The sequence below is a fragment of the Cervus elaphus genome, chromosome 22 (genome assembly GCF_910594005.1).
Source record: "Cervus elaphus chromosome 22, mCerEla1.1, whole genome shotgun sequence".
In the NCBI taxonomy this organism is placed as follows: Eukaryota; Metazoa; Chordata; class Mammalia; order Artiodactyla; family Cervidae; genus Cervus; species Cervus elaphus.
The window spans coordinates 28,538,696-28,552,877 of record NC_057836.1 but is presented as its reverse complement, the minus strand read 5'-3'; positions in this window follow the sequence as shown (position 1 = coordinate 28,552,877).

Genomic DNA, 14,182 nt, shown 5'->3' with positions numbered 1-14,182 from the left:
CTTCCAGCCCAGCATTTCTCATGATGTACTCTGCAAGTAAGTTAAATAAACAGGGTGACAATATACAGCCTTGACATACTCCTTTTCCAATTTGGAACCAATCTGTCATTCCATGTCCGGTTCTAACTGTTGCTTCCTGACCTTCATATAGGTTTCTCAAGAGTCAGGTCAGGTGGTCTGGTATGCCCATCTCTTTCAGAATTTTCCAGTTTATTGTGATCCACACAGTCAAAGGCTTTGGCATAGTCAATAAAGCAGAAATAGATGTTTTTTTGGAATACTCTTGCATTTTCGACGATCCAGCGGATGTTGGCAATTTGATCTCTGGTTCCTCTACCTTTTTTAAAACCAGTTTGAATATCTGGAAGTTCATGGTTCATGTATTGCTGAAGCCTGGCTTAGAGAATTTTGAGCATTACTTTACTAGCATGTGAGATGAGTGTAATTGTGCGGCAGTTTGAGCATTCTTTGGCATTGCCTTTCTTTGGGATTGGAATGAAAACTGACTTTTTCCAGTCCTGTGGCCATTGCTGAGTTTTCCAAATTTGCTGGCATATTGAGTGCAGCACCTTCACAGCATCATCCTTCAGTATCTGAACTAGCTCAACTGGAATTCCATCACCTCCACTAGCTTTGTTCATAGTGATGCTTCCTAAGGCCCACTTGACTTCACATTCCAGGATGTCTGGCTCTAGGTGAGTGATCACACCATTGTAATTATCTGGGCCGTGAAGATCTTTTTTGTACAGTTCTTCTGTGTATTCTTGCCACCTCTTCTTAATATCTTCTGCTTCTATTAGGTCCATACAATTTCTGTCCTTTATCAAACCCATCTTTGCATGAAATGTTCCCTTGGTATCTCTAGTTTTCTTGAAGAGATCTCTAGTCTTTCCCATTCTGTTGTTTTCCTCTATTTCTTTGCATTAATCACTGAGGAAGGCTTTCTTATCTCTCCTTGCTATTCTTTGGAACTCTGAGTTCAAATGGGAATATCTTTCCCTTTCTCCTTTGCTTTTTGCTTCTCTTCTTTTCACAGTTATTTGTAAGGCCTCCTCAAACAACCATTTTGCCTTTTTGCATTTCTTTTCCATGGGGATGGTCTTGATCCCTTAATCCAAGGCCATGCCCCAATCAGTAATGCTGAAGAAGCTGAAGTTGAATGGTTCTATGAAGACCTACAAGACCTTTTAGAACTAATACCCAAAAAAGATGTCCTTTTCATTATAGGGGACTTGAATGCAAAAGAGGAAGTCAAGAAACACCTGGAGTAATGGGCAAATTTGGCCTTGGAGTACAGAATGAAGCAGGACAAAGGCTAATAGAGTTTTGCCAAGAGAACGCACTGGTCATAGCAAAAACCCTCTTCCCACAACACAAGAGAAGACCCTACACATGGACATCACCAGATGGTCAACCCCAAAATCAGATTGATTATATTTTTTGCAGCCAAAGATGGAGAAGCTCTATACAGTCAGCAAAAACAAGACCTGGAGCTGACTGTGGCTCAGATATGAACTCTCTATTGCCAAATTCAGACTGAAATTGAAGAAAAGGGAAAACCACTAGACCATTCAGGTATGACCTAAATCAAATCCCTTATGACTATACAGTGGAAGTGAGAAATAGATTTAAGGGAGTAGATCTGACAGACAGAGTGCCTGATGAACTATGGATGGAGGTGAGACCATAGATAAATTGTTTTATCTACCTCTGCTCTCTTTCCTGTATCTGTAACCTGAAGATAATAGAATTGTACCTCCTCCTGCACACTTAACTGACGCACCTGTGAAGATAAGTGGAGGCTGAATTGCAATGTAATAAACTCCTAAGAGTTCTAGGAATAAGGACTATGTATAAATAAAAATGTATTAGGAATGAAGAGTGAAAGTGAAACTTGCTCAGTCGTGTCTGACTTTTTGTGACCCCATGGACTATACAGTCCATGGAATTTTCTAGGCCAGAATACTGGAGTGGGTAGCTTTTCCCTTCTCCAGGGGAGCTTCCCGACCTAGGGATTGAACCCAGGTCTCCTACATTGCAGGTAAATTCTTTATCAGCTGAGCCACAAGGGAAGGAAGCCCATGATTACTGGAGTAGGTAGCCTATCCCATCTCCAGCAGATCTTCCTGACCCAGGAATCGAACTGGGGCCCCCTGCATTGCAGGCAGATTCTTTACCAACTGAGTTAGCAGGGAAGCTCGCATTATGAAGGTCTGCATATTAATCAAGTTTTTTATATTTTACCCTCATGGTACACTGGGAAGTCATAAACTGTTGAATATCAAAAAGATCTTTTCGCCCCCCTCCCCAATAACACTTCTAAACTCTCCAAGTTAGTCCCTAGAAAATAACCATAAAGAAGATAAAATTTGTCTCTGTTCTCCCAGTTCCCCTTTTCCCTCTCATCCACACCACCACTGCAAATAGGTTCAGGGCTTTCATGGACTTTCCATTAAAATGCATTCAACACAGAGGAGTTCATAAATGTTCATAAATTGAGGTAAGAACGACTGATGAAGGTATCATGCTATCTTTTTTAAAGTATTTTTACAAGTTTTAAATAGTACACAATCTGTGTGTGTGTGTGTGTTCAGTCACTCAGTTGTGTGGACTGTAGCTCACCAGGCACCTTTGTCCTTCAGATTTCTCAGGCAAGAATACTCAAGTTGGTTCCATTTCTTCCTCCAGGAGAGCTTCCTGACCCAGGCATGGTACCCACATCTCCTGCATTGCATGCAGATTCCTTACCACTGAGCCATCAGGGAAGCCCACACAATCTTTAGTGAAATAATTTAATCTAAAAAAGGGTTTTCGGATTTTCTTTTGAGTGAGGTTTTCCCGCCCCCCCCCTTCTGGTGGTGGTAGAGTTGAGAACAGAAGGGAAATAACAAGTTGGAGCTTCTGAAATCTTACTACATACGTCCAGGTGTTAAACAATAACTCTAGTATCAAACACTTTATGTATCACCAACTGTGAAGTGAAAGTTGCTCAGTTGTGTCTGACTCTTTGTGACCCATGGACTGTAGCCTGCCAGGCTCCTCTGTTGTTGGGATTCTCCAGGCAAGAATACTGGAGTGGGTTGCCATTCCCTTCTCCAGGTCACCGACTGTACTTATACGCTATCCAATGCAACCCTCAGTAAATTAGATCATACAGCATTTGCCTTTAAAAAAAAAAAAATGCAAAAAAAAAAAAAAAATGAAAGTACTGAAGCTTGAAGAGATTGAATAACTGAGGTCACACACCCAGAAAAGAGCTGAGCTGAGCTGAAATTTGAACTCAAATGTGTTTGTTTCCAAAGTGCTTTTCTTGTGCTATACAATAATTTAAAAAATCACAATTTGTAGATCTGCCCCTACAGTTGACTTTGAACTTACCTCCTTTTGTTTCATTCTTGCTAGTCAAGCACACATCTTTTGTGTGTGTGTAATTTTTTATTTTATATTGGAGTGTAGCCAATTAACACTGTTCTGATAGTTTCAGGTGGACAGCAAAGGGACTCAGCCATACATGTGCATGTATCCATTCTCCCGCAAACTCCTCTCCCATCCAGGCTACCACTTAACAATTGAGCAGGGTTCTCTGTGATATATAGTAGGTCCTTGTTGGTTGTCTATTTTAAATGTAGCAGTGTGTGCATATCCATCCCAAACTCCCTATCTTTCCCCCCCTTTATCCCCCCTGCAAGCACCCATATTTTGATGCTAATAGGGCTTCAAGTCCATGGCTCTGTAATTCTAGCCACTGAAATAGACATGTGTATATTCAGCCTGCGCTCTGAAATAATTACGTGGTGGTGAAACATCATCAATAGATCAACAGTATCTTCTAAATGCCCTTCAGCATTTCATCAAATGTAACAATTGATGTATTTTCATTAAATATCAGAAAAAAGAATGCTGTAGTAAAACACATATGGATGAGCCAATCCAAAGGCCTTTTCTTTATCAGCAATTTTCTTGACATAAGTATAGCATTTTTCCTGGATCTATCTGTACACTGTAGTACATGTAGTTCTCTTGCTCCTTCTTCAGTCAGTTCTGTTATTTTTTCCAGCTCTTCTTTCTTTTTAACAGAGCTCTTATATAAGTATTCTGTTACATTTTTCTTTTCTATTACCTCTTAAGCATTTGCAATCTTCATGTTGGCTTTTATTTCTTTCCAGTATGAATCTTGATTCAGGCTTGAATTTTCCTCCATTCTTCCCACCTTGCTTTTCTGTATACTTATGCTTGTATCCTGACCCCTTACACACACACACACACACACACACACACACACACACAACCAGCACTCCATTTAGTACAAGCTCTGTGTTGCCCACACTACGGTTAGGTCACTATGTCACAGAATTCACAATTTTTGAGTTTTTTCCAATAACATTTGAGAAAATTAGAGACAAATTATCAAGGTAAATTCCTAATAAAATTAGTGATCAATACTGAAGTTTCTCAGTAAAATTAATAGCTAGTATTAACCAAGTGGAGCCATTATCACAGTTTATCTGAGGGTGTGCAGTCTTTTGTGTTCTTATGGGATCTTTGCTCATCCATAGGTTTCTCTCCGCTCATTCACAGTTCTTTGCTCACTGTCATTTCATGACTCAGCTGCCTGTCAACATAAGTATTAATTGGGGCCGTTGATGACATATCCCCTTGTCACATCCACTCACTCCATTACCATTACACTGACCTTTCAGGCTTTCATCTCGAACTCTCCCTAACCTAGAAAAATTTTAGAATGTGTCAGACTTCACAACAAGTCAAGTTAAAAACCCCTATTTTTTTTTAAAATCTATGAATATCCTTCTCACTAACTCTTTCCTGAAGCACGGGAACACTCTCACATCAATAACTGCTCCCCTTTCTCTTAAAATTTGGCTCATATTTCCCCAGAACAACCTGAAAGTATTTAAATGTGAGAATAGTTTAAAAAATATGTTTTTAATAAGTCATGTGTTCTGTTTCTCCACGTGGCAGAGAAATACCCTTTTGAATTTTCCTCTCACATGCAGTTTCACTGAAATCAGAAAGAGCTTGTAAATTATTTTTTGAAATTCCCTTTTATCTCTAGGGTAATCCATCAGTTTCTCTAATTATGATCAATAGAAACTGACTGCTGTTAACTTAAAAGAGAATTTACTTAAGACTATGATGGCGATGAATACAGTGTTTGTGTACGCAGGAATAACAGGTAAGGAGGCTGTGAGGATAAGCTTGGAACCAAAAAGAAGGAAAGAGAGCTTTAGAGGACCAGGAAGAACAACCACCACCCCATGGCAAAAGACACCTCCTTAGCTGCCACCGAAATGAAATCATCTCCGTAATAGTTTCTTCATTGTTGCATCACACTCTCAAGATTCCCAGTCCCAGGAGAGAAAAACTGGTTGGCTGAGGTTGTCAGATGTCTGACCCTTGGGTTTACCACATAAAGGACCTGGGTCCTGGGTCTCCAAAGCCATGCAATTACTTTTCCACTGTAACAACATACAATAGGGAAGAGGTAGTTTCTTGAAAGAAAATCAGGGAAAGGTGAATAGACTGCAGCCAATAAAGACCAATATCTGTGAAAAAATGAACATTTTGGACTGAGTTGCTCATCAGCTATAGGGAAACTGAGTCTAAATACAACTTCATGAAACCATCAAATATTACCAGTTATGTACTTATCTGTTATAGGAAATAGTCCTAGATAATATGTATGTATTTGCCTTCTAAGAACTTACAATAGTATACACAAGCAAGTAATTCCCAAATGGGCACAAGAGATGGTCTCCATCTTTGATTTTACATTATATGTTGTTGTTATTCAGACGCTAAGTTGTGTCCAACTCTTTGCAATCCCCTGGGCTTCAGCACACCAGGTTTTCCTGTCTTTCACTATCTCCCTGAGTTTGCTCAAACTCAAATCCATTGAATTGGTGATGTCATCCAACCATCTCATCCTCTATCTGCCTTCTCCTCTTGCCTTCAACCTTTCCCAGCATCAGGGTCTTTTCAGTGAGTCAGATCCTTGTATCAGGCGGCCAAAGTATTGGAGCTTTAGCTTCAGCATCAGTCCTTCCAATGAGTGATCAGGGTTGATTTCCTTTAGGATGGACTGGTTTGATTCCCTTGCTTTCCAAGGGACTCTCAAGAGTCTTCTCCCGCACCACAATTCAAAAGCATCAATTTTTCAGTGCTGTCTTCTTTATGGTCCAACTCTCACATTGGTACGTAACTACTAGAAAAACCATAGCTTTGTTTATATGGACATTATCTGTTGGGCTTCTGCTGAAATGTTATAGAAAGGAGAGAAGAGAAAGAATAAATCTGAATGAAGGATAAAGACAAGAAAGGCTACATGGGGAATAGATATGAGTGGATCAGCATTTTACATACATCACTTGCAGATCTACTTATTTGTGGAAACTTGGAACTGATTTTCAAGATCTTGGGGAACCTGCTTTTCTTTTTTTCTATTCAACTTTCTTCTTCCATTCTAACAGGTAGAGTTTTCTGCACAGTGGATCAAGCTTTTGAGCTACATGTATTTACTACCCACTTTTCTCTGTGGCAATTTCTATCCCAGTTTTATGCATGCTGCTTGTGGTATAATAAGTAGTAATAAAGTTTCATTTTTCAGGAGGGAGCATCGATAGTAAAAGAATTGTAAAACCATTCAGCATCCTTCATTCTTCTTGTAATTAGCAAGGAATGGGTTGAAGGCAAGATAAAGTGGATATAGTTCTGACTTCCTTTTTGTTTTCCTTTTTTTTTTTTTGCAGATGACAAGGCAAATTGGGCTGTTTCTTGTCTAATTTAACAACATGACTATTGTCAGCCACATGTCTTCATTAATTCTATGAAGGAAGAGGAGAGAGGATCAAAGAGAAAAAGTGTTGAGCTTTCTTTCTGATCCTCTGGGTAGAGGTCATACATCTTATAGGATGATCTAAGAGAATAAGAGTGGTTTATGGTATTTTGTGCAAAATGGTCACTTTTTTAGGATTAAGATCACCTGTAGCAAGCATTTGTTGGGTCCCGACATCCCATTTTATAGTTTTGGGATATTCAGTGTTATGACTCATTTCAGGGAATGATAACAATTGAGACAGACTTTCATTTTTAGGTGTTTAGGTTATGAAGAGAAGTGTATGGCAACCAGGTGAGGTTAATCCAAGGTGGAGAAGACTGGAAATGAGCTGGATTAACATCCCCACCTATAATGAAGCTTACCAGTAAAATCATTTTAACAGTAATTTTATTTATTTATTTATTGGCTGTGCTGGGTCTTTGTTGCTGTGTGCAGGCTTTTTCTAGTTTCGGCAAGTGGAAAGCTACTCCCTAATTGTGGTGTGAGGGCTTCTCATCGCCCTGGCTTCTGGGCACGGGAGCTTCAGTAGTTACGGCTCCCAGGCTCTAGAGCACAGGCTCAATAGTTGTGGAGCTTGGGTTAAGTTGCTCCTTCGCATGTGGGATCTGCCCGCATCAGGAATTGAATCCATGTCTCCTGCATTGTCCGGCAGATTCTTTACCACTGAGCCACTGGGGAAGCCCTTAGTTGAATCATTTTTGTCAGCAGTGTCTATTTAATTTCATTCCTGTACATCTCAAGTTAAAGAAATAACTACCCACACGTGAGTCCTTTTTCTATTTCATAATCCTCATTTTCCTTGCTTTTCCTCCACTCCCAACTGGAGGATCAAAATAATCTTCCCCCTAGAATTTCTTAGATTTTCTTCTTCTTTGATCCCAAAAGCGTGTCAAATACCCTTTCTCAGGATTTATCCTTGTTTTTAATTCTTTGACTCTTCAAGTTACCTTATGTTCGTCACAGTGGTCATAGAATAATGTTTTTTTGTAAGCAGCAAAGAGTCTCAGCCACTCCTGAGGCTGCTTTCTTTCTGTAAGTAACGAGGTTTCTTTCTGTAAGTAACCAGGTCCCTCAGCAGGACAGGGTAAGAAAATGGTGTCACAGCAAGAAGCTTATATTGTGCTAGTTAAGTGTGGGGAGTGACCAGTGGTCTACAATCAGAGCCTGGAGACTAAACAACAGTGGCAGCCATTCTGGACAGATTCCTGCTCTATTAATTCAGTTATGCATTGTGATAACTACTATGCATCCTTAACAATAAACTGCAGGTGATCAAATTATGCCTTTCAATCATCATGATAATGTAGAGGGGCGTTATAAGAGCAGCAGCTTTCAAATGCTATGTACTTAGTAACCAAAAAACCAGGGTTAAGAAATAGTGCTGCCAGGAAGAGTCATTTTTCTTTTGTTTCTTCTTTTTCTCTACCTTTTAAAATTACTGGTTCCTTCCCAAACCCACTAGGAAAATGTCAACCATACATTTTAGCACTAGGTCTTATCCTTCTTCCCCTCATCAGCTAGTACAGAACTTGAGAAATGAAGTACAGAAAAAGGTCTAACACTCTGGATGTATGATCAGGGAGTATTGTTTACATTTGAAATTAAATGGGCTAATGTGATAGCAGTGAGGGAAGGAAAGAATGGACGATGACAAGTCACTTAAAAAAAAATAGCCCATAACATATGGAACAAAGTAAGTTTAATGTAAAAGTTCTCACTTCAATTGCTTCTATTAGGTCAGAAACCTTTACCAAGATGTCAAGAATAAGATTAAAGATAATGTGATTATGATATTTATGCACCCAATCAATAAGAATTTATTGCATGCCCAGTTGCCAGTTGTCAAAGAATACAGAAGTGAACAAAGTCCTTGTTCTCATGGAGCTTGTATTCTAGTGGTGGTGAGAAAATAGGGACAACAACTAAGCAAGTAAATCCACAACATGGTGGATGATGAGGAGTACCACAAAGAAAGGATAGAGGGATGGGAGTAGTAGCGAAGAACAGCTATTTTATCTGAGTTTATCCAATAGAATCTCCAATTAGAAGATGGCATTTGAACGTAGACCTGTAAGAAGTAAGGAAGTCATCACTGTGGATATTTGAACAGAGTTTCCAGGTAGCAAGTGCAAAAATCTCTGAAGGAGCATGCTTAATGTGTGTCAGGAAAAGCAAGGAAATAACATGGTTAGAACTGAGAAATAAGGAGAGTAGTAGAAGATGAAGTCAGATAGACGGGTGGGAGGGGGTGGGAACAGCAGGTCAGTTTATGTAAGTACACCTGTAGGACTTAAAGCTTGGAAAGACATTGTGTTGTTATGTTGAGAATACATTGTTGGGGTTAGGATCAGGGCAGCTTCAGGGAGACCAGTTATGGGGTGTCTTAAAGTTTGGGTTGCTATTACAAAGAGCCTTGGATTGCGTGGCTTATAAACAACAGAAAGAGGAAAGTTCTCATCAGATTCTGACTATGCTGGCACTGTGACCTCAGACCTCCAGACTTCCAGTCTCACTGTTTCCTCAAAGGGCAGAAAGAGGGAGAGAGGGTTCTCTGGGTTCCTTTTTATAAGAGCACTAATACCATTCATGAGGGCTCCATCCTTTTAACCTAATTGCCTTTCAAAGGTCCCACCTCTAAGTACCATCTGGGTACTAACTGGGTGCTGGGTTTTCAACATATGAATTTTGGGGGAACACAAACATTGAGTCCAGTGCAGGGGTTATTACAATAATTAAAGCTAGAAATAATGTGACTTGGATTAGATTTTGTATCAGTGGATGTAGTAGAAAGTGGTTGGCTATTACAAATGAAAGTTCTATGAGCTTTTATGTATGTACAAATCTTTGTTTGGATGTACACATACTTTTCTCTTGGGTAAATAAATACCTTGGAGTGGAATGACTTGGTCACACGATAAGTGTATGTTTAACATTCTGAGAAACTACCGAACTGTCTTCAAAAGTGTCTTCCATTTTAATGTTCCCTCAGTACTGTTTGAGACCTCCAGGTGCTCCACGGTATTGCTAACACTTTTTACACTCTTTAATTTAGCCGTTCTAATAGGTAGGTAGTGAGAGGTATCTCACAGTGGTTTTCGTAATAAATAGTATTAGTATAATAAATAGTGGTTGTCTCTCGTAGATAGTAATGTTGAGTGTCTTTTTCATGGTGCTTATTTGCCATCCATATATCTTCTTTCATGAAGTGTCAGTTCAAACCTTTTGTCAACTTTAAAAAACTGGATTGTTTGTTGTCTTATTGGCTTTTAAAAAATTTATTCCACTTTTTAATTTTGGCCGCGCTAGGTCTTTGTTGTGGTGCTTGGGCTTAGTTGCCCCGCAGCATGTGAGATCCTAGTTCCCCAACCAGGAACTGGACCTATGTCCCCCGTATTGGAAGGCAAATTCTTAACCACTGGATCACCAGATAATCCCTGTCATCTCATTGATGAGTCTTGAGAGTTCTTCATATAACCTGGATGCAAGTTGTTTGTCAAATATGATTTCCCAGTGGAGAAAATATTTTCTTAATATCTTTTGAGGAACTGAAGTTCTTAATTTTAATTTTAAAAGAAAAAATTAAAAAGGAAAGGAAAAGAATGAAACGAGGTCCAGTGTTCAATACAACATCACATGTTGCATTTGTCGTATCTCTTCCATCTCATTTAATCTGGAAAAGGTCTTCAGACTGCTTTTGCTGATCATATCCTTGAGATAATTGAAGAATGCAGATAATTGAATACAATACAGTTATTGTCATAGAATGGTTCTCAGTTTGGATTTATCTGATGTTTCCTTGTGATTAGTTTGAGGTTATACATTTTGGGCAGGGATATCACAAAGGTGATGCTGTATGCTCCTCAGGGCCCTATATCTGGGTCACATGTTGATTTGTCTTAATACTCGATGTGATGTTAACTTTGATCATTTGGTTAGTTTTCTCTGTTGTAAAGTTGCTACTTTTCTCCTTTTAATTAGCAAGCATTTTCTGGGAAGATAATATTTTGTAAGGTACACAGGTCTCTCAATTCATCACCAAACTTACACTCAGTAGTTTGAGGAGTTTTGCCTAATTCAATTACATCTGTCATAGAAAAGTTTTTCTTAATCTTTCCATTCATTTATTCATATGTTTTCTTTTTTTCTTTGATTTTTGCTTTTTAAATAAATTTTAATATCTTCCACTTAGTCTTTTTTCCTAATTCATTCATATGTTTTCTATATTAGGATAAATTCATGGATTCTTATTTTCTCGAATGGAATTTAATCTGTTAGTATATATATTTTCCTAAAAATAATAATATAATTATTTTAATCTGCTAATATAATGATTTTTACATTTGGCCAGGTAAGAACTTTTTCAAGATGATTTCTTTTTTTTTCCCATTTATTTTTATTAGTTGGAGGCTAATTACTTTACAATATTGTAGTGGTTTTTGCCATACATTGACATGAATCAGCCATGGATTTACATGTGTTCCCTTCCCGATCCCCCCTCCTACCTCCCTTTCCATCGCATCCCTCCTGTGTTTTATTGCCATCCCTAACATTTTTGAAACCTTTTCTTACTTTTTGGCACAATAAGGTGTTCACAGTTCCTCTTATACTTTTTCTGTCCCAGACTTGATTCCTTTAGCACAAAATATATTTAGAAGTCAAAATTTGGTCATTAATTGTACTCTCTGCTCTTGGGGAGTGATTACTTCAAACACATAGGGACATTCATATATGCATATCCCTTAGCTATTTCTTGACCTTTTCCCCTCTTTTATGGGCTTCCCTGATGGGATCAGCAGGTAAAGAATCTGCCCACAATATGGGAGATGCTGGTTTGATCCCTGGGTTGGGAAGATCCCCTGAAGAAGGGAACGGCTACCCACTCTTAAAATCATATGTTTAATATTTACTAATGGTTCTTTCTCTTTAGAATGAAGATATAGTATTAAAATGCTGTGTTCAAATGTTACTTGAACCTGTAACTAATATTAGTTTCGATGTCAATTAAATCTCAATTTCAAAAAAGTTACTTGAGGACTTCCCTGGTGGTCCAGTGGTTAAGAATCTGCCTGTCAATGCAGGGGACACAGGTTGGATCCATGGTGATCTTTGGTCTGGGAAGATCCCACATGACCTGGAGCAACTAAGCCCATGTACCAAAACTGCTGAGCCTGTGCTCTAGGGCCAGTGCTCTGCAACAAGAAAAGCTGTTGCAATAAGTCCGGGCACCACAACTAAGGAGTAGCCCCCCTTGCTGCAAGTAGAGAAAGCCCACACACAGCAATGGAGACCCAGTGCAGTGCCTCCACCAAAAGTAAATAATTAAAAAATTTAAAAGTGACTTAAATAGCTTTTCCTGGTCCACCACCACCCCCAACTCCCCCACCTCAAGTATGGTTATATCATCCTTTTGGAATATAATAATGTTCGTTTGCTTTATTTGTTTTCTCATTTGCTTTGTATTCCCTTTTAAGAATAAAATCTATTCATTAATTACTTTATGTGTTAAAACATTAACACGATTCAAAGTCAAAGTGATAAAAAATTATATCCTTAGAGAAGTATCACTCCTCCCAACTTTTCTATATTCTATCTCAGAATTATTATTATTTTAAAAATTTGACAGTGCTCTTTAAAACCTTTTAGTCACTTAATGTCCTATGTCTGGGGAGGCCCTTCATGAACCAGCTTCTGCCTAATTTTTAGCTTCATCCTGTGATAATCCTTGCTTACTATGTTCCAGGCACAAGAGCTGTCTTTAGTCCTCTGAGTAATTATACTCTTTGGTCTCTTAAGACCCTCTCACACATCATGCCGTCTACCAGTAATACTCTTTTCCGTGTCTTTGCTGTTCAGTCACTCAGTCCTGTCTGACTTTTTTCAACCCACTGGACTGTAGCACGCCAGGCTTCCCTGTCTTCACTATCTTCCGGATTTTGCTCAAATTCATGTCCATTGAGTTGATGATGCCATTCAACCATCTCATCCGTTGTCTCCCCCTTCTCCTCCTATACTTTATGTCTCTTAAACTTATTTATTATTCCTTAAACTCCAAGCCTAAGCCAAATGCCACTTCCTCAGGGAAGCCTTCTCCATCGCCTATGCCACCTCCCCACCCTCTCCAAGATGTCAGTCAGACCTTCCTATTATTACGTCCTCCTGACATTTCCTTTATGGCACTGATCACTCAGTTCAGTGCAGTTCAGTCAATCAGTCGTGTCTCTTTGTGACCCCATGGGCTGTAGCAGGCCAGGTTTCCCTGTCCATCACCAACTCCTGGAGCTTGCTCAGACTCATGTCCATCGAGTCGGTGATGCCATCCAACCAGCTTATCCTCTGTCCTCCCCTTCTCCTCCTGCCTTCAATCTTTCCCAGCATCAGGGTCTTTTTCTATGAGTCAGCTCTTTGCATAAGGTGGCCGAAGTATTGGAGGTTCAGCATTAGTCCTTCCAATGAATATTGAGGACTGATTTCCTTTAGGATTGACTGGTTTTATCTCTTTGAAGTCCAAGGGACTCTCAAGAGTCTTCTCCAGCACCACAGTTCAAAAGCATCAATTCTTCGGTCCTCAGCCTTCTTTATGGTCCAACTCTCACATCCATACATGACTACTGGAAAAACCACAGCTTTGACTAGATGGACCTTTTGTCAGTAAAATAATGTCTCTGCTTTATAATATGCTGTCTAGGTTGATCATAGTTTTTCTTCCAAGGAGCAAGTGTCTTTATATTCATGGCTGCAGACACCATCTGAGGTGATTTTGGAGCCCAAGAAAATAAAGTCTTTCACTGTTTCCATTGTTTCCCCATCTATTTGCCATGAAGTGATAAGACTGGATGCCATGATCTTAGTTTTTTGAACGTTGAGTTTTAAGCCAGCTTTTTCACTCTCTTCTGTTACTTTCATCAAAAGGCTCTTTAGTTCCTCTTCGCTTTCTGCCTTAAGTATGGTGTCATCTGCATATCTGAGGTTATTGATATTTCTCCCTACAATATTGATATTTCTCCCTACAATATCTCCCTGGAATATTTCTTGATCCAGGTTGTACTGATCACTATTTGCTGTTAAAATAAATATTTAACTGTTTGCTTATTTGAATCTGTGGCCCACCATCCCCCAAGTTCCAAGGACAGAAATACTTGTTGAATTAACTTAAAAAATGAAATGTAAGTTAGTATGTAATATCAAAATAAATGCCATCTTATATGTAACTATTTTAGCTGATTCATAGTTATTTTAGTTTTGTTCACAAATTCTTGTTTATTTGCCCAATTAAAGTTAATGTAAAATATAAATCTAGCCATGGCTAATTGAAAGTGGTTCTTTTGG